This window comes from Spodoptera frugiperda, chromosome 20 (assembly GCF_023101765.2).
Source record: "Spodoptera frugiperda isolate SF20-4 chromosome 20, AGI-APGP_CSIRO_Sfru_2.0, whole genome shotgun sequence".
NCBI lineage: Eukaryota > Metazoa > Arthropoda > Insecta > Lepidoptera > Noctuidae > Spodoptera > Spodoptera frugiperda.
The window spans coordinates 8,419,002-8,444,416 of NC_064231.1; the positions used below are offsets into that span (position 1 = coordinate 8,419,002).

The 25,415-nt window shown below is 34.3% G+C and overlaps 1 protein-coding gene and 1 long non-coding RNA gene across 9 annotated transcripts in view; one reads left to right on the forward strand and one right to left on the reverse strand.

Annotated features, from left to right (window-relative positions):
* LOC126911937 (uncharacterized) overlaps nt 1–19,540 on the reverse strand; it is a 257,179-nt gene extending 237,639 nt beyond the window's left edge. Inside the window, exon 1 of the long non-coding RNA XR_007706435.1 lies at nt 18,996–19,540. This is a non-coding gene — a long non-coding RNA (uncharacterized LOC126911937). The remainder of the gene's footprint in view (nt 1–18,995) is intronic.
* LOC118280701 (cAMP-specific 3',5'-cyclic phosphodiesterase) overlaps nt 1–25,415 on the forward strand; it is a 548,393-nt gene that overhangs the window by 256,813 nt on the left and 266,165 nt on the right. Inside the window, exon 1 of one of the 8 annotated variants that reach the window (XM_035601065.2) lies at nt 24,485–24,701. The exons of 6 other annotated variants lie outside the window; for them this stretch is intronic. The gene's annotated coding sequence lies outside the window, so the exon portion shown is untranslated. Of the gene's footprint in view, nt 1–24,484; nt 24,702–25,415 lie in introns of those variants that run through there. One more of the 8 variants, XM_050701298.1, reaches the window with a different exon arrangement.

A 25,415-nucleotide genomic window follows, 5' to 3' on the forward strand; every position in this document is an offset into this window, starting at 1 on the left:
AAACAGATCTGTTTACAAACTGTTTTCTGGAGCTCACACATCAACCAACAGCCCGTAAAAATGTACTGCTAGACTCTTAAAGTCCGGAGCTGCGGACTACCTAGCGGGTTTACCGGGGCTCCGGCTCGACAAGCAGGAGTAGGAACGGGGTGGTTTTTAGTCAGTAAAAGTCTGACACTCCCTCTCGCCTTACCCTGGCGAGAGAAGTCATTGAATGATTTTCCCCCCTGAAAAAAAAGACTCTTAAAGTCCTAATGTACAAAAGCGACGTTTCGGATCCATGATTGGCTGGTGGATTGACGATCGCAATTAAAAAGGTTCAGGTTTATCAGAGAGCTCTGTTAATTGGATAATACCTTAGTTGCCTTACTAAAACTACTATAGTTACCTACTAAACTGAGAACGGCTTTCCTTAAGTACAATTAATTAATTAATTGTCTTATCTAACAATACGATGTATTTATATCACACAAAGTACCAGAAACACAACACCAAAGTTCTAAATAATGCAATCCTATATGAAGGCCGTATCCATTACGGTAATTAACGTTTATTAAATTATCTAGACGCTACACCGTACTATGATAGCCACTGGATATAATTTGCAAATATTCGTGCACTTTATCGTGTAAAGCTTGTGGGTGGAGAACAAATTGTAATTGCGTTTTAGTATTCAATCACGAGTGAAAAAGTACATAGCACAGAAATACACTCACGTACATAGTATAAAAATGTATACGCTACAGAAGGTACACATAAGATTTTAAAGGAAAAGGATAAAATAAATAAGTGAAGATAACTACTTACGGTTGATTTTTGTGTGTGTGTGTGCGTCGTCCACACATCACACGTCATCAAAACAGTCCCACACTCACTAATCACGAGACACATGAATAAAACGCTGACTACCCAATGTTTCTAAACTAATTAAGTATCTACGTAACACTACAATCAAATAAACACCTAAACACATAGCTAAAAATGTCCAAATTCACTTACGATAATTTACTTTTCCGAATCCTATGGTAATAGAATTGAGTTCCCTCGGAGTTACTGAGCTCAGTCGTGTTCATTCCGAATTCAAATGTTTGTTCTTGTACGTACTACACTAGTTTAAGCTCCCCGTTCCACTTGGTTAAGTCTATCCACTGATTACTATGATGCGGGAATAAGGAGTTGTATATATGTTTGTGTGCTATTGTACTCTATTCACCGATTTCTATTCCGATTTGTGGGATGTTTCGAATATGCTTCAAGTAATTTCGTTTTGTCAGTTGTGTTTATGTTATGCTTTTTTGTATAATTGAAATAAAATTAACTTCGCTTTATTTCAAAATGTTTGTTTAACACGTCATTATCTCTTTAACTCTCTAATGTCTACGGTCAAAATTCACATAAAATGTAACATTTTTGATCTACAAAAATGTTCATCTACAAAAATCTCCTCATTTCTGCAATACCCATAAAACCCCCATGTGACATTAATTTAATTCGAAGCGGCTTTCGAAAGGCTCGAAATAAGTAGGGGATAAAGTTTGAGATTGATTAAGGTAGTTCTACATCAGGCTGTAGGATATATGCCTTGACCCAGTTGGAATAAGAGCGAAAGCGGATGGTTTTTGAGAGCCAATCATTTCACTTCCAGAGTACGGTGGATTGTTCGGAATAAATTCTCCGTAGAAAACCGATGACGGCAGTTTTAATGCCGTATTTTCTTGTAAAAGAAAGGGGTTCGTGTGAATTGGTTACTTTATTATTTATGTATATGTGTGAGTGGTTTAATTATATTTAATTTATTATGAATTCGGGGTTCTGGAAGGGGGTGATTAGGCCTCTGATTACCGTGAGGTAGGTGTTTTTGTAATGTGACGAAACACAACGCAAGCGTTGTTTCACGTCGCTTTTCTGTGAGGCCGTGGTATCACTCCGGTCGAGCGGGCCCATTTGTGCCGAAGCATGGCTCTCCCACACTTAAATAGTACTAAAAACTTTTTCATACAGGACAGGAGTAATTGTAATGATGAAATTAAGAAGACACAAAATGTTAGTACGTTGTAAAAATACTGCTAACAATAAGAGAGAGATAATAATATTTATATTACCCACTTGGGCTTTGAAAAATTTCCTTTAATTAACAAACATTCAAAAACAACTTTTGTTCCACAAAATTTAAGCAAAATAAAAGATCATGAGCCGTTTTGTTTTTGTTCAATCCTAATGATAACTCGTCTACTTACTTGTTTCTGGGAATTACCTTTGTATATTTAAAAACCAACGCTATTATGTTACACAAAAAGGTCAAATTAGCGTAATTACTGTTGCGTAGAATTTTGCTGAAACATTACATTACCTGCAATTTCGACGACAGCGTGAATGCAAATTCAGTCGCAGTGTTTAATTAGGAACTTCACCTTAATTCTACTTCGGTTTTCTATGGACAGAGTACTATCATATTCGTTTAAACGTTTATAAAATAAATTCTGTTAGTTAAGTTTTCAAAGACTGCCAAATACGGCTTTGAAAATTAATTGAAAGAACTAAAAGAGCATGTATACACAGAGATAATAAAAAGATATTTCTATGAAGTCTTCTGAATCTGAGTATCTAAATAATTGATAGATTTGACTATGTGGTCGGTATAGAATAGAACCAGTTAAAAAAAATGTATTCGTATTTCCGTGACTTGCTTGAAAGCATAGGTAAGTTCCCTGGTGTTCTGTTGATGTCATTGACAGTCACCAAAAGTGTTATTAGTTTAAAACCTCGATTTATACAACGTTTCGCCCACAAATAAATCAACAAAGTACCAGGAATACAGAACTAAACTGCAGTTAATAAATCAGTATCGACACTTCGGTATTGGAAAATTTCATATTTATAGCCAGCAAAACTATGAAAAGTGAGGCGATACGCATTTATTCAGCCGTGACGTCATAAACCCAGTTCAGGATGCATGAAACAACATTAGTTGTAGCGAAGCGTGCTCTCGTAACTTATTTTGGTCACTGCATTCAATGTTTTTAGTTCAACGATTATTTTGTATAGACTTTAAATACACTGTGAATATTCTACAGTTTACATTTTGTTACAATTATTGATCTAAATTATCCATAATAGGTACCTAATAATATACATTCAACAAAATACAACAGCAAGTTTCAGTAGCTTATGTGTCAAAACAGCGACCGGGTACAGAAATTATTATAATTATATATTATACAATTGTCCTGGGTATAATAATTATCCTTAAAAAACTAAATATTAGAGAGTACATGACACGTTTGACGTTACTTATACATTTTTATGTCTCTACATATACTTTATTAAAAACTTATCAAACTGTAGTCCAATACCAATTAATTCTGAACTAATTTCAACAATAGCATGTTCCTGTTAAAAATATTAGCCAACTACTTCGACTAATAGTCTGATAGACTAAATAGGCTCGCCTAGGGCGCGGCTAGCTTTGTGTTATCTTTACTTATCTGTAAGTTAAGTTAATTCTGAAAATTCGATGACATTTTTATACCTAGGTAGTAGATATCCAAATTTTTAGAGCTTAATAATTTGTTGCCTAATTAACCAAAGCAAGGATAGTTTAAGCCCACGGCTTCATCCGAGTGTATAAAATGTAGACTGTATGGTATGACTTTGTGTCTGAAAATACAAAATCTTACCTTGATGTGTGTAGTCCGTGGTTTCTCCCGCATGGTTAAAACGTAGTCTATATGGTATGATTTTTGTCAGAAGACCCCGTTACGGCTTGAAAGAATAAAAAATCAACATTCTTCTCTTTCTCATCTATAATATATTATTGAGTAGGAATTTCAAATAGATATCCAGGTATTATTTACAGGATTTACGTACATACTATAATAATATACCTCACCTAACATATTCATACTCAATGTAAGGTAAGCTAACCAAATAAGGCCTACCTTATTTTTATTACCGCCTAGCTCGTAGGTTTAAAATGACAATGGGCTGATAATTTCAAAATATTATATTTATTTATTAAACTTTGTAAAAATGGAATCAAAATGGCTTTAGAAACAAAAATTACAATTTTGTAAACACAAATAACTAAAGTGTCACTTTGGCCTTATTGGGAACCCTATGTCTTAATAAGGCCTCAATAAAAACTAGTAAGTATTCAACTTCTTAATTATAACAAAACTTTGTCAATGCTTATAATAAATGTAATGAGATCTTATTAATTAATTTTGGTCATTATACATCAGGCTAAACGCGTTTCTCATCATGTAATACCCAAGTAAGATCTTTGAAGTCATCGGTACCCCAGCATCAGTCAAACGAATGAGAATAACTTCTTGTTCTGTAGCCAATTTAGCGACCGACCTAGCTTTCGTGAAGTGGAAACCACTCTTTAGGTGATGCGTACTTCTTTGGAAGTTATATCTGGCTGCAGCAGCCTACCGGGTAAAACAGGGTGCATAAAATTCGAAGGGTGAATAGATACTATGAAGAATTTCCCGATATCCATTCGCCCCTTTTCTGTATCTATTCACCCCGTTTACCACTTTCTACCATTTTAACAGCGTTTTCCATCTTTTGCAAAATCCATTGGCTTTCTTTTTGACAGAAGCTGGTGATCCGTTTTCTATGAAATTACTGAAAAACAACTATGCCGTAATAAGGCCTACACGTTTTTTTTGTAGGCTTTATTAGGACATGGCACATAGGTAAACAAAACAACGATTATATGAAATACACCGATATTATAGCTATTTCACTAATGTGAGGAGATGGCTAAATGTATAATTGTCATACAGACAAAACACGGCACGTCGTATACTGATAAATATAAAAATACTAACAGTTTACGCTACTCGAATTTTATAAAAACTAAAGTGCGCTCCACGTCGTGATTGTTTTCGTCTGTAGGTTCCAAAATAATCGCGGCACGGGTTGCTTGCTGTGCTCAAATTAGTTAAGTAATGTGCATGCACACTTCTACAAACTTTGGCGACTATTTGACATCGGGAAGAGGGAAATTTTCAAAATAGGCTTTATTGGGACATAGGCCTTATTTGGTTAGGTTACTATACTCGAGAATGAGATAATAATAACGTAACCAACATCATCAAATGACGTGCCACCATCTTTGTTGTCTAACAATCCAGTTCTATTCATAATAATCTTTTATGAAACATTAAAACAAGATTTTAATTATCAACACGTATAAAACCAGTGTACCTTATAAAGTTATGCAGGAAAACTGCAAGCAAAATGGACGTTTTAATATTTCTTTGTAGTTTTATTTTCATTGTATTTTAAATTAAGTTATTGTTAAAGATTTTTTTTCCTTTTTACTTACGTATAAGAAAAAAACTTTGACTGTATCCTTTTGTTCATTCAAGTTTTAGGTCGAGTTAATACCTATTGGGCAATTTTCAATTAGGTATAAAAATAAATGTTTAATAACACGTATAGTAACCTAACCAAATAAGGCCTATGCCCCAATAAAGCCTATTTTGAAAATTTCCCTCTTCCCGATGTCAAATGGTCGCCAAAGTTTGTAGAAGTGTGCATGCACATTACTTAACTAATTTGAGCACAGCAAGCAACCCGTGCCGCGATTATGTTGGAACCTACAGTCGAAAACAATCACGACGTGGAGCGCACTTTAGTTTTTATAAAATTCGAGTAGCGTAAACTGTTAGTATTTTTATATTTATCAGTATACGACGTGCCGTGTTTTGTCTGTATGACAATTATACGTTTAGCCATCTCCTCACATAAGTGAAATAGCTATAATATCGGTGTATTTCATATAATCGTTGTTTTGTTTACCTATGTGCCATGCCCTAATAAAGCCTACAAAAAAAACGTATAGGCCTTATTACGGCATAGTTGTTTTTCAGTAATTTCATAGAAAACGGATCACCAGCTTATGTCAAAAGGAAAGCCAATGGATTTTGCAAAAGATGGAAAACGCTGTTAAAATGGTAGAAAGGGGTAAACGGGGTGAATAGATACAGAAAAGGGGTGAATGGATATGGGGAAATTCTTCATAGTATCTATTCACCTTTCGAATTTTATGCACCCTGTTTTACCCGGTAAGCTGCTCCAGCCAGATATAACTTCCAAAGAAGTACGCACCATCTAAAGAGTGGTTCGCTACACGAAAGCTAGGTCGGTCGCTAAATTGGCTACAGAACAAGAAGTTATTCTCATTCGTTTAACTGATGCTGGGGTACCGATGACTTCAAATATGTTACTTGGGTATTACATGATGAGAAACTCGTTTAGCCTAATGTATAATGACCAAAATTAATTAATAAGATCTCATTACATTTATTATAAGCATTGACAAAGTTTTATTATAATTAAGAAGTTGAATACTTACTAGTTTTTATTGAGGCCTTATTAAGACAAAGGGTTCCCAATAAGGCCAAAGTGACACTTTAGTTATTTGTGTTTACAAAATTGTAATTTTTGTTTTTAAAGCCATTCTGATTCCATTATTACAAAGTTTAATAAATAAATATAAGATTTTGAAATTATGAGCCCATTGTCATTTTAAACCTACGAGCTAGGCGGTAATAAAAATAAGGTAGGCCTTATTTGGTTAGGTTACCTTAGTTAGAAATTATTTGTGCCAGGTGTTCTCCTGGGAACTGGAACCTTTCCAGGTTTCTCCCCCATAACATAGGAAGAAGTGAGAACTACATTGAAAATATTTTTTAATTCTGTTACTGCCATGCCAGGCAAATTGTGGTTACCTTCAGTATGGCACAGCCCTAAAGAGATATTTTGTCTTCAAGTTCCTTTCTCAGTAAACTGTGAACATTTCTATTTTATCAACCGTAGCATCTGGGTTAATCAGAAAAGTATGTCTAGATTGGCTCAAACATGTCATTTGTCTAGCTCCCTATACAATAAAGGAGACCTCCTCTAGGAAAAAGAATGAGTATGTCCGAAATAGGAATTGTACAAAGGAAAAAGTTGAAAAAAGAGGAGAATAGGCATAATAATAAAAGTAGTATTGTTTTAAATTTTTCTGATCTGGTTTCACGACCTAAACAAAGCTTTTTCTAATAATAATGATATTGGTATCATGTAACTTTAAAAACATTATTCAGTGTTACATTTTAGATACAAAACTTCGATCAAAATAAATATGAGTAAACTAAGCTATCAATACAAACTCTTAAACAAACAATAACACAATACTCTATTGTCATTCTTTATCCTTCTTTATTTACTTGTTACTTGCTTCCCATTATCTCTTATTCCCAGTTTAGAGTTGATTTATTCCGTCGTCGGCAGCCCGTTGGGATAAGTCCGGTCTAAACTGCATAAACTCGGCATTTCATTAGTAAGAGGTGGTCTGAGCTGTGCTAGGAGATTTAAAATGGCGGCACAATTTCTAGGTGATATAGTCGGGTTAGTAGTATTTCTGATGTTTTCTAAAATCAAGTTCAAGATAAGCTTTCATGCGGTACAAGTGAAAATGTGTAAAGTTGTAGTAATTTGTCATAATATAGCATGTCAGGAAAAAATATAATAAACCGCGAACCCATACAAAAATGATTGTTAGAAAAATATACCATTGTTATTTTTTTCAAACTTTTCGTACATTTCCAGCCCGAAGCAAATAGACAAACAAATAAAATGTTTTTTATCGTAGGTATTTATTTTGTACAGTGGTCAGTCAGTATTGACTTATAACTGCTCGTCAACAATATCCGTAGCGGAAAAATACATTGGAACCAAGTCGGAAAATGTGAGAAATCTTGATTTGACCAATTTTACTGACGGTACGGATAACTGCGACGTGCGATATGAGAACTGCAATAACTAGAACTTTTGTAGATCGTACCTGAAAAAGAAAATTTCATTCGTATTTCCGACGCAGGGTTGTGATATAGGGGCGTACCACAAACCTCAAAGGCTCACTGACACGAGAATGCAGCATTTGAGATTTGCGCTGAAAAATGCACTGTGGGGGAGATCGCTTTTAATTAATGATTTTTTGACGCTCATATGACGTCATCAGGCTGGTTGTTCGTCTATCACACATCTATAGACATTTTGAGTTGTAGTTCAATTTACATTATGATAACTACATTGCTATTCTATTGAGTACAAGCAACAGAAGCAAATTATGATTTTAATATGATTAAAGTCGATTTTAGAGAAGTAACCTGAATACATTTTAGAGTTATTTTTCTTCTAAAATGACGTAACTGACCTAATTTTGTTTGCATACATTGTTGCGGGAATACATACGCGTAATATTTGGAGGTGCTATCAAGAGAGGTTTATGAATCGGAATTAAGAACACGTTAGGTTAAGCCGAGAGGAATTTAAGTACAGCAGTTATGGATTAGATTAAACGAAATGAGGTTTATGTATAAAATACAAATAAGATCTCTGATGTAAGATGACTGCCTCGTTGGTCGAGTGGTCGCAAGTGCGACTGCCGGACAAGAGGTTTCGGGTTCGATTCCCGGGTCGGGCAAAGTACTACTGAGCTTTTTCGAAATTTTTTTTTTAATTCTCAGAAATTGTGCCCAGTTTATCCCAATAGGTTCACCCCTATTACATGGGACTTATAACACAAATGGTGAAAAGAGGGTGTACGTTGAATAGCGGCATTCGTGCCGTAATGTGCAGCTCTGCCTACCCTTTCGGAGATAAAAGGCGTGACGTTGCTTACAAATAAGATCATTTCTAAAAATAGACAAACAGATAGATAGATATTCATGAAAGAATAAGAAAAACTTTAGCCACAGGAGTTACGAAGGTATCTTACACGTTAATTGTACAACGTGGGTGTATCAAACATGATTTGGAAGACGAATTTCTTTTTAGATGTAAAATATTTAATGTAAGGTAGAATAGCCCGCGGTTAACATTGCCTAAACATGCGACGTTTTGAGAATTCTAATTTTATACTCCTTGAATAATAGGTAAGTTGACAATGTAATGCGAACAACATGGACCAAGTTCATATTCTTATTTTCTCATTTAATTCTTAATTTCAAATTATATTTGGAGTTGAAAATTTTACCAATTTTGAAGCGAAAAGCTGGAAATCAATCTTTGTATCATATTATTGAAGAGTTGCATATCCATAAATGGACTGACTGACGATGATGATGACGATACATGATTATTAAGATATCAACTTCTATGATTAACATAAACTAATAAGAATTTGGTGGAAAAATTATGTTTGAAGATCCCTTTAGGTAAAACTATATTATGTATGTATATGTACCTTATGTAGGTACCTATACGTTTTATAGAAACTCATTTCATTCTCTGTGAGAAAAAGTCTACGCATTTAAATTCGTACGAGATGTACAGGATGTTTGCGTCGGGTGCCTTTTATCACGTTAATGTTATAACGGCACCGCGGCTCTTTGTCGAGCCTTTGTGCTTCTACTACTGAAGTTATTGACATGAATTTTTAGCATTATTCCCTTGCTACCACTTATTTTGCTGAAATGGAAATTACATTGCGGTGATTTTCTTGTATTAATGAAGAGTTTTTTAATAATGACTTCTTTCACCTTGGGCTAGATGAGAAGGAGTGTCAGTCTATTACTGACTGAAAACCACCCCGTACCTACTCCTGCTTTTTGAGCCGGAGCCCCCGTAAATCCGCTAGGTAGTCCGCAGCTCCGGATCAGGCATCAGCCCTACTTGATTAATGAAGGGTTATTGCAGTAATTAGTATTTGAAGCTAACCACGAATTTAAAAATATCCTCATCAAGATATATTATAACGAAAAAGAAAAATGAATAGCAAATTATGTTTAGCAAACATACGAGAATAAACAAACCCACATAAAACGTAAATACTGATGGTTATAAGATGAAAGCTATATATAACTTCATAGCCAAATAACTATATTTATACAATCTATCTTAGTGACGTCTGTTTTCTTTACAAAGTAAATAAAAATAAAGTAACGTTTTGAGATTACAATAGCACATTCGTAGCAATAGTGTTACGTCACAATTTCGGTCAATACACAATGGCCGCCTACAACGTCGGGCCATGTATTTCCCTAGTGACACAAATACATTGGTTTACAAGCGAGGATACTGTAGCATTACTTTATATTGCCTCTTAGTGAGGTATTCTTACAAAAACCTGACGGCTTTTAGAGTCACCATCTTGAAGAAAATCGTAAAATGTAAATGAAAAACAATAAAAGTTCGGCAAATTGAAACGGGGCCCGCTGTTTACGGACATTAGCTTATTTGGCTTCGGGTGCTGTTTAGGCTTGAGGATCGTGTATTGGGTGAATTTTGAACGAAACATTTTATTGACTGCCGTGATAATACACCCTTATTGATGTCATGATTCTTGTGAACAATATAAATAACCGACAGTAACGATGTTAAGGTGGTTTTATCACAAAAGAGTTGAGGTGATGGTATAATACAATCAATTTAATTGAACCAAAGCTTGCCTTTTCCAACCTACTTCATAATGATATTACGTACAAGAGAATGACTTACTTACCCATAATATAATTTGTAGTGAACGCACAACAATGTACAATTGATCATGGTTCACTAGACACACTGGACATTTCAACATTGGGGAACCTAGAATCAGTCGTGTGTTAAAAGATAATAGGTAGACTTACGTATGACCATTTTCATTAACCAATTCATCTAGATTGTTCCCTAAAGTACTTGAGCGGATAATGTAATCTCTATATTTAAAAACCAATTGATGTTCTTTAGTCACACTAAAACTTAAATACAGCTGAACTGATTTGGTCTTAAATTATTTGTGGAAGTCTAGGGCAGGTCTAGTGAAGGTGAGAAAAATATTTGAGGCAGCATGAAGTTTGCCGGGTCGGTTACTCTTAAATAGAAACAATGATAATGTCTGTGAGATGTAGCCGTCGAAGAATAATTCCCATTCATCATATTTGCCATGTGTCCCACTGTTGGACATAGGCCTCCCATAGTAATTTCCAGTTAATAGCGAAATTAAAGTGACATTTTAACTATCAGAAACTAAGATCGATCCAGAAATTTTTCCATTAGTCAGTCACAATTTCAGATTTTTGCTTTCAATGAAGTATCTGCGCAATTAGTGCTGATTACTTATTTTATAAAAATAATCATCTGAATTAATTTATTAGGTTCATTAAGTCAGTTCAGTAGTTAAAGTTAGTAGTAGGACAACAAATAATTAAACCTTAATTGAAAATATAAGAAAAATAATATTTCTGTAGTTTTCCTATATATTGTACAATTATTATTTATGACCTAGGCTATAAACACACCCATTCATCTGATCAATTGAACTGTCTTCGTCGCGTCAATTATTTTTATTGATCTGCGTTTGATGTTTATGACAATTCGTAATATAGGAAGAATAGTCTCATCTCTTTATTCTTCTAGTCTCAAGTGAAACCAAGCTCATCTTGATCATCACGATGACATTATAATCTACCGATCGATTTCGATCACTGTGGCCAGTCTGTCTAACTAGACTAGCCCACTACGCAGAAGATATTATAGTGCACAAGTGTGTGCGCAAACACAGGTGCACTCTGTTCTTTCACTTTCTTTTTTTTTTAAATAAACGTTGCCCCACATTAGGATTTTCTCCTGTGTCGTGGGTGCGTTTACAAACATACAATTTCACATGCACATGACACCCAGACACGAAACGACAATTTGTGAATCACACAAAGAGTTGCTCCGTGCGGGAATCGAATCCGCTACACGTTGCACGGCAGCCAGTTGCCCAGCCACCGCGCCAATCGTGCAGTCTAAACCCGACATGACCGGAGAGAGGTCAGGACCACTGGCTTTACGTGCTTTCCGAGGCACAGGGGTGAAATACTGCCGACCTTCCTGACTCCGGGATAATAATGGTAATTTCACTTTCTACTCTTCACGGCGCGGATTTGAATTCGCGATACGTTGCACAGTAGCCGGCCACCCAATCACTGCACCAACCGTGTAGTCATGACATAACTAAACGTACTATTAACCATATTATGTGTGCCAACAGTTAAGATAACATTTTCCATCATTTCTTCATCTCAGAAGAGGCCTGGCAACTGAGAAGAATCTCAGAAGAGACTGTCAAGGCTGACTTTTTATTAGGCTGCTTTTAAAAATAGGTCCAGGAGTTTACTCTGAAACTTACTAATACATATATTGTCAAGGAGCCTGTCACTATTGTTCAACAACTTCGTTGGTACAAAATAGATGAAAACCGTAAATAATTTAGCTAAAACTAGTCTCATTTCCATTTCATTACAAGCAAAATGAAAATCACCAAAATAATAGTTCGACATTGACAGGCGTATTTTAAAAAAGCTTTTGTTTCAAATATTTAAATTATTCCGTCAAACCATGTCACAGTATTGTATAGTCTTTAAAATTAGACGCATTTGTCAAGCGCCGTGTGTTTTGTTCTAAACATTGTAAAGGAATAATAATCACTGGTCGGTAGTTATATGATAATGAAAATGTTTTTTCCAAAAACGTAGATACGTACGTATAGGTATTGTTAAATAAATAAAGTAATTTTAAAAACTAAAAAACCCGACTGCGTTTCTTTATAATATTTAAATGAAAAATCCCTAAAACAAGAAAGTCATCGTAAAATTGAAGCAGTCGGGACCCATTCTAAATATGAAAACTTAGTGAGGGCACATACTTACGGCTGGCTTTTTAGAATGGGTCCCGACTGCTTCAATTTTACGATGACTTTCTTGTTTTAGGGATTTTTCATTTAAATATTATAAAGAAACGCAGTCGGGTTTTTTAGTTTTTTAAATTACCTTTTTTATTTTATGGTATTTTAGTTTTATTATTTTTATATTTTGATATATCTAGTGTCACTCTCACAGTAAATACGAATCAAACGACCCCTATCAAGCAGAAATCCATCAAGTCGTTCAGGCTAGAGAGTGAGAAATATTCGAATTTGGCGCCAAAATTCCGCCATTTTGTTTTTTTATTATTTTGATATATCCAGTGTCACTCTCACAGTAAATACGAATCTAACGACACCTCTCAAGTCAAAATCCATCAAGCCGTTTAGGGTAGAGAGTGAGAAATATTCGAATTTGGCGCCAAAAATCCGCCATTTTGATTTTTAAATATTTTGATATATCCAGTGTCACTCTCACAGTAAATACGAATCTAACGACACCTCTCAAGCCAAAATCCATCAAGCCGTTTAGGCTGCAGGGCGTGCCAAACAATTATACATACATACATACATACATACATACATACATACATACATACATACATACATACATACATACATACATACATACTCTCGAAAAACATAACCCTCCTTCTGGCGCAGTCGGGTAAAAATTAGCATATTTAGGCACCCTCTATAGGTATTGGTAATCATACATTATATTACATAAATCTCAAAAATATTATGGATCTGAAAAATATTAAGAACCCATTTGGGAACTTTCTTTTTACCATCATTACATTGCTTCTGTGTGCTGCAAATACTTCTTTGAAGTACCTATATATCAAACAATATTTTATTTTATAAATAAATACATTTCATTAACGAATGGGCCAATTTTCGTCAATACATTTAAAAGCATCGATAATGTTCGATTGCTAAAAGCGTTTTCAGAATACTTTATAGATTAAAAATGAATGGTACGCAATAAAAGGCAGGCCTTAGGCGATATTGGCCTCAATGTGTGGTGTACCGCATGGGCCATAAAAATCAAAATTGCTTGATAAAATCGAGTGCAGTGTGGAGGACGGGGACTATTGCCTGCAGGCGTTTGCAAACATCCTTATTGAGAATACAAAGACTCGTGTTTTTGTCATCTTAAACACATAGCAGAATGTGATTGAATATATTTTTGTTTTGTTTTTTTTTTATTTGAAGATGTATTTTGCCGAAATCTTTTTGATTTAAGAAAAAATATAAATAAAAAAAAACAATTTAAAAACGCTTAATAAACAAAGTAGCCGTATTTGTTTTTGTCCAAAATAAAACCAAACAAACTTCCAATAGATCCCAGGGAATCCGTTAAACTTTATGATAGCGAAAATTCAAAAGAAACTTTTGAACGAAAGTCGCTAATTTAATGTCTGGCCGTTTTTCTAAAAGACGAATAGCAGATCGTGACAAGTTTTGTTTTCTAAATAAGAGGTCTGTTAAAGTTTGTGTGCGGGGCGTACCAGCAGCATCGGGGCCCGCTTGTTACGTCACCGCGGGTCGATAGAGGGGCGCACCCTGCGGCTGAACAACGGCTCCACAACGACAAATTCACCAACTTTTAATACTTTTATACATGCTTCTTGTTATCAAAATTCCTCCCTCTATTATCTTGTAAATGTCCTCGAGAAAGGTATTGAAACTGACCCAAGACTTTGCATAGTTTCCTTTCCCTTCTGTTTGCCTCCCATGTACCCTTTGCCCTGTCTGTTATCTGTTTACTTAATTCGTTTCTTTTCTTTCCAGGTAAGTTTCCTGTTTGCTGACTTCATTAGGAAACGAGAAGTTGTATACTGTCGAAGAAATTTCGGAACCCTTCGGAAACAAAAGGTACTTTATACTTTGGCTTATTACACTTTATGTGTTCTCACGCGCCGTTGTACTTTGTTTTAAGTGTAAAGTTTAAATTACGGAAAGAATATGAATAAATATTTTAAAATACTACATAATAAATGCGTTCTATATTATATTAATAAAAATAAATACAAAACCTCCATCGTTAAACGTAAAAGTGTGGTGAAAACAAAAAGCAGAGAGTGCATTCGTCGTTTATTTAAATAACTCCTGTATTTTTTTTTTAAATAATAACTTTGAGGCAACATTACGTCATGTACACAAGGAATAAAATCGACACCAGCAATTTATACTACGCTAACTCGAAATTTGGAAAAACTTTTTTTATGCCAAGTTGCTTAAAATGTGTGTTTACATACGTCAAAAAAAATTGAGAAGAAATATGCAAAAATAAGAAAGTTACAAATCTTATAAAACGCTAAGTAAAGGTACTTTTTGAAATCACTCGATTTATATTACGCCAACTATTATTAGCGGAGTGTGCGCGGGGTTCACTTTGGTCAAAATCTGTGCAACACTGCGCTAACTCATAGTTAGCGTAGTTTAGTGCGTTCATGTGTATAATTGTTCGTTTGTAAAATGAACGACTTAGCGACTTTTACATAGTAAATACTTATGTGTTAACATATTAATTAGTTTATTAATGGTACGTTGACTATTCTTTTTGTAAGTAAGTACATGTTCTTTATAAAATATTGAAATATGCATCAGATGATTGATCATGCACTACGACGCCCCGTACTACACTACGCTAACGTTAGTTAGACGTGTATAAGATGTAATATTTTTTTGGTAAATTACGTTTATATACGGCTAACTTGCGCTAAATCAAAAAATAGAAATAATTAAGGAAATATAAATATGAGATATTACAATGAATAAATTAAATATTAAGTATACCAAATTTCAAAAAAGTATCTTAATTAATGTAAAAGTTATCACGTTTTTCCCTTTAAACGCCTCTACTGTAAAGTACGCTTTTTGAGTTAGCGCAGTATAAATTGCTGGTGTCGAAATGATCCTACAAAGTAAACACTGAACAAAAAGAGTGCAAAATAAAATGCGACTTAATTATAATGTTACTGATATTTTACGCAATCAAAGACCCAGAGTATATTTTTTATGTTGTGTTTAACACATAAAAGAATATTATGTTACAAAGTTAATTTGCCATAAACTTCCGCTTGAATTTTAAGATCTGTGAGTAATAAAATGAGGAGGTTTTGAGCATACTATGCGTGACCATATTACAGATAAAAAATAAATACTCGTACCACAAATCAATGCTTTTTTTTTCTTTTTTTAAGTGGACGGACGAATCAATGTCTAGGTATCGGTTGACATGGGTTAAGAATTGTGAACTGTTGTAATATAAGGAGTAGGTATGATTTTTTAACAGAAGTCAATATAACTTTTTGAGATCATGGCCTTTCTTTGTACCTCTCACTCAAATACAACTGTCCAGATTTTGATAGAATTTTGCAAAAATAAAATGCAATTACATTGCACGACGTCTGTGAAAAGAATTAATACACGAACAAACACAAGAAGCTAGTTGAGTAAAACAATCTCGTAACCAAAAACCAATTCATAATAATCTAACATCCAACCACATTCATAACACAAACGGATGTATGTAAGCAGGTAATTTATTTCACGTACATTCGGTGCCCCATCTGCTGTCAGGTGTTTCAATTGCGCTCTGAACACATTTCATCTTGAGAGCCTCTACTTGGATTTCAGCTAGACAGAAATGCCATGTTTATACGTAATAGTATGTATTAATCAAAGAAGATATTTGGCAAAGTATAATGTATTATGAAGAGGTTTTTTTTTGTTTAAAATATAGGTTTTTTTTTGAGGTTCTGTACGTGTATGTTTTAGTATTGTGGGACAAGTTAATTATACGGATTGTTAAGATGTACATACGTGCGAATCGTCTTCTAAAACTGTAATCTTTTCTTTGAAAAAGAGTAACCTAAGGAGTTTCTTGCTCGTTCTTCTCGATAGGAATCAACACTTTAAAATGAGCAAATAACTTCACTAGAGGACTGGTTGTCAGACGGACATTTTGTTTTAATATTAATATTTGCTTTGATGTTCAAAAGTGCCTTCCCGTTCTATTTGAAATAAATAATTTTGAATTTGACTTTGAAGCTGTGATTCTTATGCAGCCAGGCAGTCTACTGGAGATGAAATTATAAAAATATTCCTTTAAAATTATTTTGAAGAGACAAGTTCGAGATAAAAATTCGAGATAAAAAAGATATTCTTCCACCGGGACCATAATATTATCTACTAGGTTATATTGTAATGTAACAATTCTAAATGTAACGGTTCTAATTTAATAACAAGGGTGCTTTTCTACCAGAAATGTGTCATGTAGCTATGCTACGAAGATGTAATAGCTAAGCTGTTAAAATATGTAAACGTTAAGCTATATAGCTGTGCGAGGAAGATGCGCAGCTCGAGTATGCAATGTATCGATAGTAGAGTAGCCATCCATAGCACACATCTATAGCACTTATCTTTCTATAGAAAAAATTGCTTAGCTGAGTCCGTTTCCACTAGTGCTAAGCTATGTGTACCAATAAATATGTTTGGTGGAACCCAAACGCAACGTAGCATAGCACATCTCTGGTGAAAAGTATTTTTCCTAATATTGATATGAAATAAAAACTTTTTTAATCCCCTTAACGTCATTGTGGCTAGCACAATGGTAATAAATTAAATTAATCTTCATGAATCACATATTGTACGAGTCAAAACTCAATAAATAAAAAAACTTTATATGACATAAATTGATGTCATAAGTTTTTTTGATCGAATACTTTTATTGAATAACAATGGATACTAGTTTGATTTAACTTAATAATAGAAGTGCCAAGTCGAAATAAGTTGTATAGAACATTAATAATTTTAGTTCATAAAATAATTTATTATATTAATTTTGTGCCTTATGAAATTTTGTCACGATTAGTTTCAGCTTATGGATTATCATGAAAAAATAACTTAACTAACTCTTTAAACATAAGTTTTCAGTGTAAATAACAGAAATAAACAAGCAATATTTAGTCATTTGAGTGCCTCGTCTGGAAAAAAAAATGATTTGTGTTACAAATAAGGTACATAGGTTTTTCTGCCTATCTGATCGTAATACTATCTTTGTATTGCATCACACTTACAATATATCTAATTAGTGAAATGAGTAAAAATAACTTTTAAAGTAAATACATAATTTAATAAAAAAGCTTCAGATATTGGATCAGCCGTTCTCAAGTTATGCTCTTGCTTACACATATACTAAACTACTTAACAATTTAACTTTTTTATAACATTGCCTCGGATTCGCGATGATGAGTGTCTATTTAACCGAACTAAAGTAATTTGACTATTTTTTGTAACACTACGGATCATCAAATTTGGGTTCTCTTGGGTTAGCAAAAAGTGCTAATGTGCTTCTCTATTAACTATGAAATACTGTGGGACGGAGTATGGAAGTGTGGTGTTATGTTAGTTATGTTTTATCCCTCTGCTTAGGAAACCTAATAAAGTCGTCAGTGTTGCATTACTAGTATGTAGTGAAAGATAATATAAATCTGATCTGTAAGCAATGCCTATAAGTTATTTTATTTGCAACTAGCTTTTGCCCGCGACTTCGTTCGCGTGGAATAGTGACTTCCGGCAAATTTTTGGTTTTAACCACATAGTTCCCGATCTCGCGGGATCTCTTCAAAAATGAGATGTGGAAGATATTCCAGGGAACTCTTCAAAAATCAACATAATGAGCTCTGCGTTTGAATTTAATAGATGTATACTCACTTAGGGCATTGAAAAAATAGTTTAAAAACGGACTTAAACTAACTTAAAACTAAAGAAAGCTACGAATTACGAATTTATAACAATTAAAAAAGAAACTATATTACAACCTATCCTCTATGCTATAATAACCAAGCTTAAACTAAATAATTTAAAAGAAACGACTTAAATCTAATCTAATTAATTTATAAATTAGACTTACAATTTTATTAAAAAAACTAACTACAGTAACTACTAATAATCGATATCAAACTAAACCTACGTTAAATAGTTTAACCAAAAAACCAGAAAAACCCAACAAATAAACTTATTAATTGACAAATACAACGAAACCAATTTAGAATATACGAAACAGCAGGACCACTACAGACAAATAATATAATCATACGACTATAATATAATACACTTTTTCTACGATAGTACCGAAGCGCTCGGCCGATACCCAACCAAATGAATGTAACGAAACCATAGCGCGATCTATTTCGATCCCAACGCCATCTATCGAGGATAAAGACAACTTGGATTATTTATTTATACTCCGTTCGGGCATTTTCTTTGGACTAAAAGTTTAATTATATTGATATTATTTTTTTCATACCTTTTTACTATTTATTTACTTTTTTTCGATGAATTAAAACAATAACATGAACCGAAGTCGTGTAACGATCGACATAGAATTATTTATAAATAATTTATTTCTTATTTTTTGATTTTTGAAATAAAAATATATCTATGTCCTTTCTAAGGTTCTAAACTATATCTGTACCAAATTTCAACCAAATCCGTCAAATAGTTGCGGAGATTAATGGTATAAGCATAGAATGTTCGACGTGATTCTTTAATTTGACATAACTTTTTTATTTATGAACCGATTGACATGAAACAAACACTAAATGTAAATTTAAGCATCCCACAATATATTCGTGAAAACCGCATCCAACTCGGATCAGCCGTTTCTGAGATTAGCGCGCACAGACGAACAGACAAACAGACAAACAGACAAACAGACAAACAGACAAAAAAAAGTTAATTACATTTTTGGGTTCGACATCGACATAACAATAACCCCTGCTATTTTTTTTATTTTTATTTTCAATGTACAGACAGCACTTTTCTACGATTTTATTATATGTATAGAAGATAAGGTATTTTTTGCAAAGTCACGCCTTTTATCGTTGAAAGGGTAGGCATAGGTGCCCATTTCGGCATGGCCGAAAAAATCCCGGTAATACTTAAGTTTACCTGTAATAGAGCATGCACACTACATAATGTTACTAAAATTTTATTGGTTACTTGACAAAAAGTATTGGACGTTTTTTTTTATTGGAATGTACGGCGGATAGTCAGTACTGAAAATTGTGTACTAACAAGTTTTATATTGTAAATTTTAACACTAGCGTTAGCAGTTTTCGATAGTGAATTTCTAATAAACAAACTTTTTACTTTAATTTTATTGGTTACTTGACAAAAATGATTGCTCTGTGGTCACTCTTGTAATAATTGGAATGTATAGCGGATACTTAGCTAAAATATGTTTAAATACTAATACAAATTTCATATTGCATTTTTTATTGCTATTGTTAGCACTTTTCGATAGTGAATCTCTAATAAACAAAATTCTCTTATATTCAATAGTATCAAATTAATAACAACTAAACATATTAAGTACAGTTTTTACCCGCCCACCAAAACGGGTGGTTTCCCTAACTCTAAACGTTATTTACTCAACCAAAGCAGACGTATTATGTGTGTTGCGGTTTGGATGCGTCGCGAGGTCGCACTGCCAAATGTTTGCCGCCATAAGTAACAGTATTACACGAGAGATTTAACTATTTGCATGTAATTTAACTACTATTATATATGTATGTTGAACATTAGACTGCCTCATTGGTCGAGTGGTCGCGAGTGCGACTGCCGGACAAGGGGTATCGGGTTCGATTGCCAGGTCGGGCAAAGTATTACTGATTTTTTTCGGTTTTCCCAATTTCTCAGTAATAGCACGGAGTCTGGAATTGTGTCCAGTATGGCAATAGGCTCACCCTCTGTTACATGGTACTTATAACACAAATGGTGAAAAGGGGGGTACGTTGTAATGTGCACCTTTACCTACCCTTTCGACGATAAAAGGCGTGACGTTGCAATGAACTTTAGATTTAGTTTTTGATAGCTATAAAACTAAAACTATCAACAATTATAGGTAGAAAGAAAAGTTTCTCGATGTCTGTTTTCCTGTTTGTGTTATCGGTAACGCACACGCGTTTGTTGGTGGTAGTTATCAGGCCTGTGCAAACTTGGGGTAAACTGGGTATATCTATGGCTTTTACTGGGGATTTGGCTTCCATAGGCTTATCCCTGGTCTACCTCATTGGTCAATTTCACGGGACTTGTTTATTGAACCTGTGCAAACATTTTATGGGGGTGACTTATGTTTATGGTTTGTGATGACGTTTTCAATTGCATACGTTGTTCCTTCTACTTCTTGTATATGTGAGGCTACCAAACAAAGAGTTGATAGATTTGCTCTCAAAGTAGTCATCAGTTTTCAGGTCAATGTGACTTGCAGCACGCTGTTTACAAAAGTGTTCGATTTTTGAAAGAAGACTAGCTCCTAATGCCGTGGAATGCATAACATAACTATTGAAAAATTGATGTTATATGTATACATACATACATAAACGCTTTTTTGGTATAAAAATGAATCCTAAACCAAATAACAGCAAATTTCAATTAATTTATTATGCGTTAAGTGTAGTTAAACTAAATAAGAAATGATCGCTTGAATGATTATAATATTTAGTCTCTGCGTTAATAATGATTTTATGGGTTTGCGATGTGCTCGTTAATTTACAGTTTACAATTCGCAACTTATGGCTGAAGACGATGAATCCATAATTTTATTGCAATTATTTCATACTTTTATAGTACATCGAAACTGAACGAAACTATGTGCTTTTTAAAATATAATAATTTTTCTTATTAGCCCATTTTTGTGAGAAATACTCAGTCTCCTTTTTACCATTATCATTTCATCAATAAAAATCTAAAATTCTATAAAATAAGACTATTTTTAAGGACCGATATTACACTAAATTATTATTAACACATTGAACGCCGTGGTGGTCACCGGTGACCGATGTTAGCGGAGGATTTGCTTTCAACAGTTTTCTATTGGTAGTCAAAGACTTAATAATAACAATTAAGAAAAAAGTGCAAACCCAATATCTATTATGTATGTATGTAAATATAAGTCTATCTATACATATAATAAAATCGTAGAAAAGTGCTGTCTGTACATTGAAAATAAAAATAAAAAAAATAGCAGGGGTTATTGTTATGTCGATGTCGAACCCAAAAATGTAATTAACTTTTTTTGTCTGTTTGTCTGTTTGTCTGTTTGTCTGTTTGTCTGTTCGTCTGTGCGCGCTAATCTCAGAAACGGCTGATCCGAGTTGGATGCGGTTTTCACGAATATATTGTGGGATGCTTAAATTTACATTTAGTGTTTGTTTCATGTCAATCGGTTCATAAATAAAAAAGTTATGTCAAATTAAAGAATCACGTCGAACATTCTATGCTTATACCATTAATCTCCGCAACTATTTGACGGATTTGGTTGAAATTTGGTACAGATATAGTTTAGAACCTTAGAAAGGACATAGATATATTTTTATTTCAAAAATCAAAAAAAAAAAAAGAAATAAATTATTTATAAATAATTCTATGTCGATCGTTACACGACTTCGGTTCATGTTATTGTTTTAATTTATCGAAAAAAAGTAAATAAATAGTAAAAAGGTATGAAAAAAATAATATCAATATAATAAAACATTTAGTACAAAGAAAATGCTCTAACGGAGTATAGATAATTCTATGTCGATCGTTACACGACTTCGGTTCATGTTATTGTTTTAATTCATCGAAAAAAAGTAAATAAATAGTAAAAAGGTATGAAAAAAATAATATCAATATAATTAAACTTTTAGTACAAAGAAAATGCCCGAACGGAGTATAAATAAATAATCCAAGTTGTCTTTATCCTCGATAGATGGCGTTGGGATCGAAATAGATCGCGCTATGGTTTCGTTACATTCATTTGGTTGGGTATCGGCCGAGCGCTTCGGTACTATCGTAGAAAAAGTGTATTATCAGTCGTATGATTATTTGTCTGTAGTGGTCCTGCTGTTTCGTATATTCTAAATTGGTTTCGTTGTATTTGTCAATTAATAATAAGTTTATTTGTTGGGTTTTCCTGGTTTTCTGGTTAAACTATTTAACGTAGGTTTAGTTTGATATCGATTATTAGTAGTTACTGTAGTTAGTTTTTTTAATAAAATTGTAAGTCTAATTTTTTTTTTAATTAGATTAGATTTAAGTCGTTTCTTTTAAATTATTTAGTTTAAGCTTGGTTATTATAGCATAGAGGATAGGTTGTAATATAGTTTCTTTTTTAATTGTTATAAATTCGTAATTCGTAGCTTTCTTTAGTTTTAAGTTAGTTTAAGTCCGTTTTTAAACTATTTTTTCAATGCCCTAAGTGAGTATACATCTATTAAATTCAAACGCAGAGCTCATTATGTTGATTTTTGAAGAGTTCCCTGGAATATCTTCCACATCTCATTTTTGAAGAGATCCCGCGAGATCGGGAACTATGTGGTTAAAACCAAAAATTTGCCGGAAGTCACTATTCCACGCGAACGAAGTCGCGGGCAAAAGCTAGTAACATAATATATACCTACCAGCGTATTCATATGAACTGTGTATTATGTATTTTATACTTGAAAAAACTGGTTTGTAACAACTGTTTACCTTAGTGTGGCTTTAAAAATCTTTATCAGTTAACGTCAACAGCCAATTAACCGTTTTTGTAAAAGATACCGTTCACTTATACCCAGTACATTTACATAATGATGTACCTACTTGCTTACCAAAATAACTTATGATTCTTCTTTTAAAAGCAGGAACGTTTACCTTATTATCTTTGTAAGGCATACGACTTCCAGAGATAACAAACCTTTGGACCCTGTTTAATTATAATTTACAAAGAGTTTGTTGAAAATAATTTTACGGTACATTACTTACGACTGTAGGTCGACCGCACGCCCATACTACCCATCACCATAAACATTTGAGATTCAAAAACCAATCTTATTGAGACGGAATAAAGGTGCTGCACTATACATATTTCAGAACTGATTTTCATTTTGATTGAATCACCTAACTTGAGTAAAAGTTCGCAGCAACACGGTACAAGCTCGATATATCTAATATCAATTTAGGTGAGTACATACATGAGTGTGAATCATGTTCCCCACTGATATGCAATCACTTAAAGCGTGCGTTCATACATACCAGCTATTGACTAAACTAATATTTAATTAGATACGACTGGAAAATTTGTCTATTCACTCACCGAATTTATTGTATGAATAATTAATTAATTTGCTTTAGCGATTCCCCTGGGAGCCGTTTCTGTTATTTAATACCATAACATGACGATGATTTAATACTTACTTTGTTGATATTTATACTGATTCGTATCAATGCAGCATTACCGTGTTAATAGGCTGACACTCAAAGATACCTCTAAGTTAAATACAGGTTCGTATCAGCAGATAAGAACAATAACAAACAAATGGCAATCAAACAAAACAATACCGCATATAGCCGGTTCACTTACATGTTGTTATGTGCGACATTCGTACGATCGCCATATCAGATTTCAATTTAATGTAGGGTTTCTGGTATCAATAACCGCTTACACTGTAATTAGTCAAGGGCGCTGACATTACATTGACATAATGAAAGGTTGCATTGCGATAGGTCGCGCGGACCAAGACGTCACCGGTGGCGACGACGGTGACGAGTGTGATACGAGTGATATTAAAGTTATTAACGCGCGAGGGATGATCCAGGTCGGTGCGCTCCCTCACCAGCGAGGCGAGGAGACGAGCCCGCCGTGCCGGTGCCGCCGTCTCGGGTCGGATCCGCTCGGGTGGGCAGCCCGCAGCCGCAGCCGCTCCGCTCCTCTCGGCTCGTCGCTCTCGCCGCAAGCGGACTCGGCCGCCGAGCGGGCTGCACGCACAGTCCTCTCCTAACCGCGAGTGAGCGCGCTGCTGCCGCGGCGCGCCCTCCGCACACCGTAGCAGGCACATGCCTACGAAATGTCACCTACCTACATTTCCCGATAACGTCCGATTAGCAATTAACACCGCCGAATAGCACGCTCAGTGCACGGCGCGTCGTTCGATAGTTTTAAACGTTCTATTATTAACAGTTGTATCTTTTTGTCGTGAAGTTTTTTCAAGTAAGATTTTACGCGTAACGATTACATATATGGAATGTGTTGCTAATTCATAGCCTTGACTACAAAGAATAGCATTTGTTTTTGGAGTGTTTTTATTAGTTGCGTCGCCGGTAATTATGTCTCTTCGTGTTTGTGTGTACATTGTTTGTAACGCGTGTAGTTTCTCTGTGTGTCTTTCTCGAGTAAAACAGGAAATATCCAGTAAACGTAACAATCGCCTGCATTGTTTTGTTTTACATGTGTCGATAAATATGCTTCGCTTACTTGGATTTGAGAGTGACGTATACAATCCGGTTTTTGTTTACGGATCTGATGCTGATACTGACCTTGCTGGTAAGAATATGAGACAGTATGTGTCGGCGTTGATGCAGAATGTCATTCGGAAGCCTTATTTTATTTAAGTTAATTCAAAAGCGTTACTTTGTATGAGCGTAATCGTATAAAGTAACATCAAACGTGGTGTTACGCATGGGCGCATGATGAGAGCACGCTGCTCATCGTTCGCATCTAAATTTGCAATTAACTACGTGCTGGTTGGTATTCTATGAGAGAAATTAAATGTTGAGTATTGTGTCTGGTAATTAGAAATCACATCGCGCGTATTGATTCATGTAGGTAACTTTATCTACGTAGCTCGAGTACCTACTTAGTACTTACTTAGTTGTTCATGATACAATAGTACAATTAAAGTTGCACAACATGACGATTTTACGA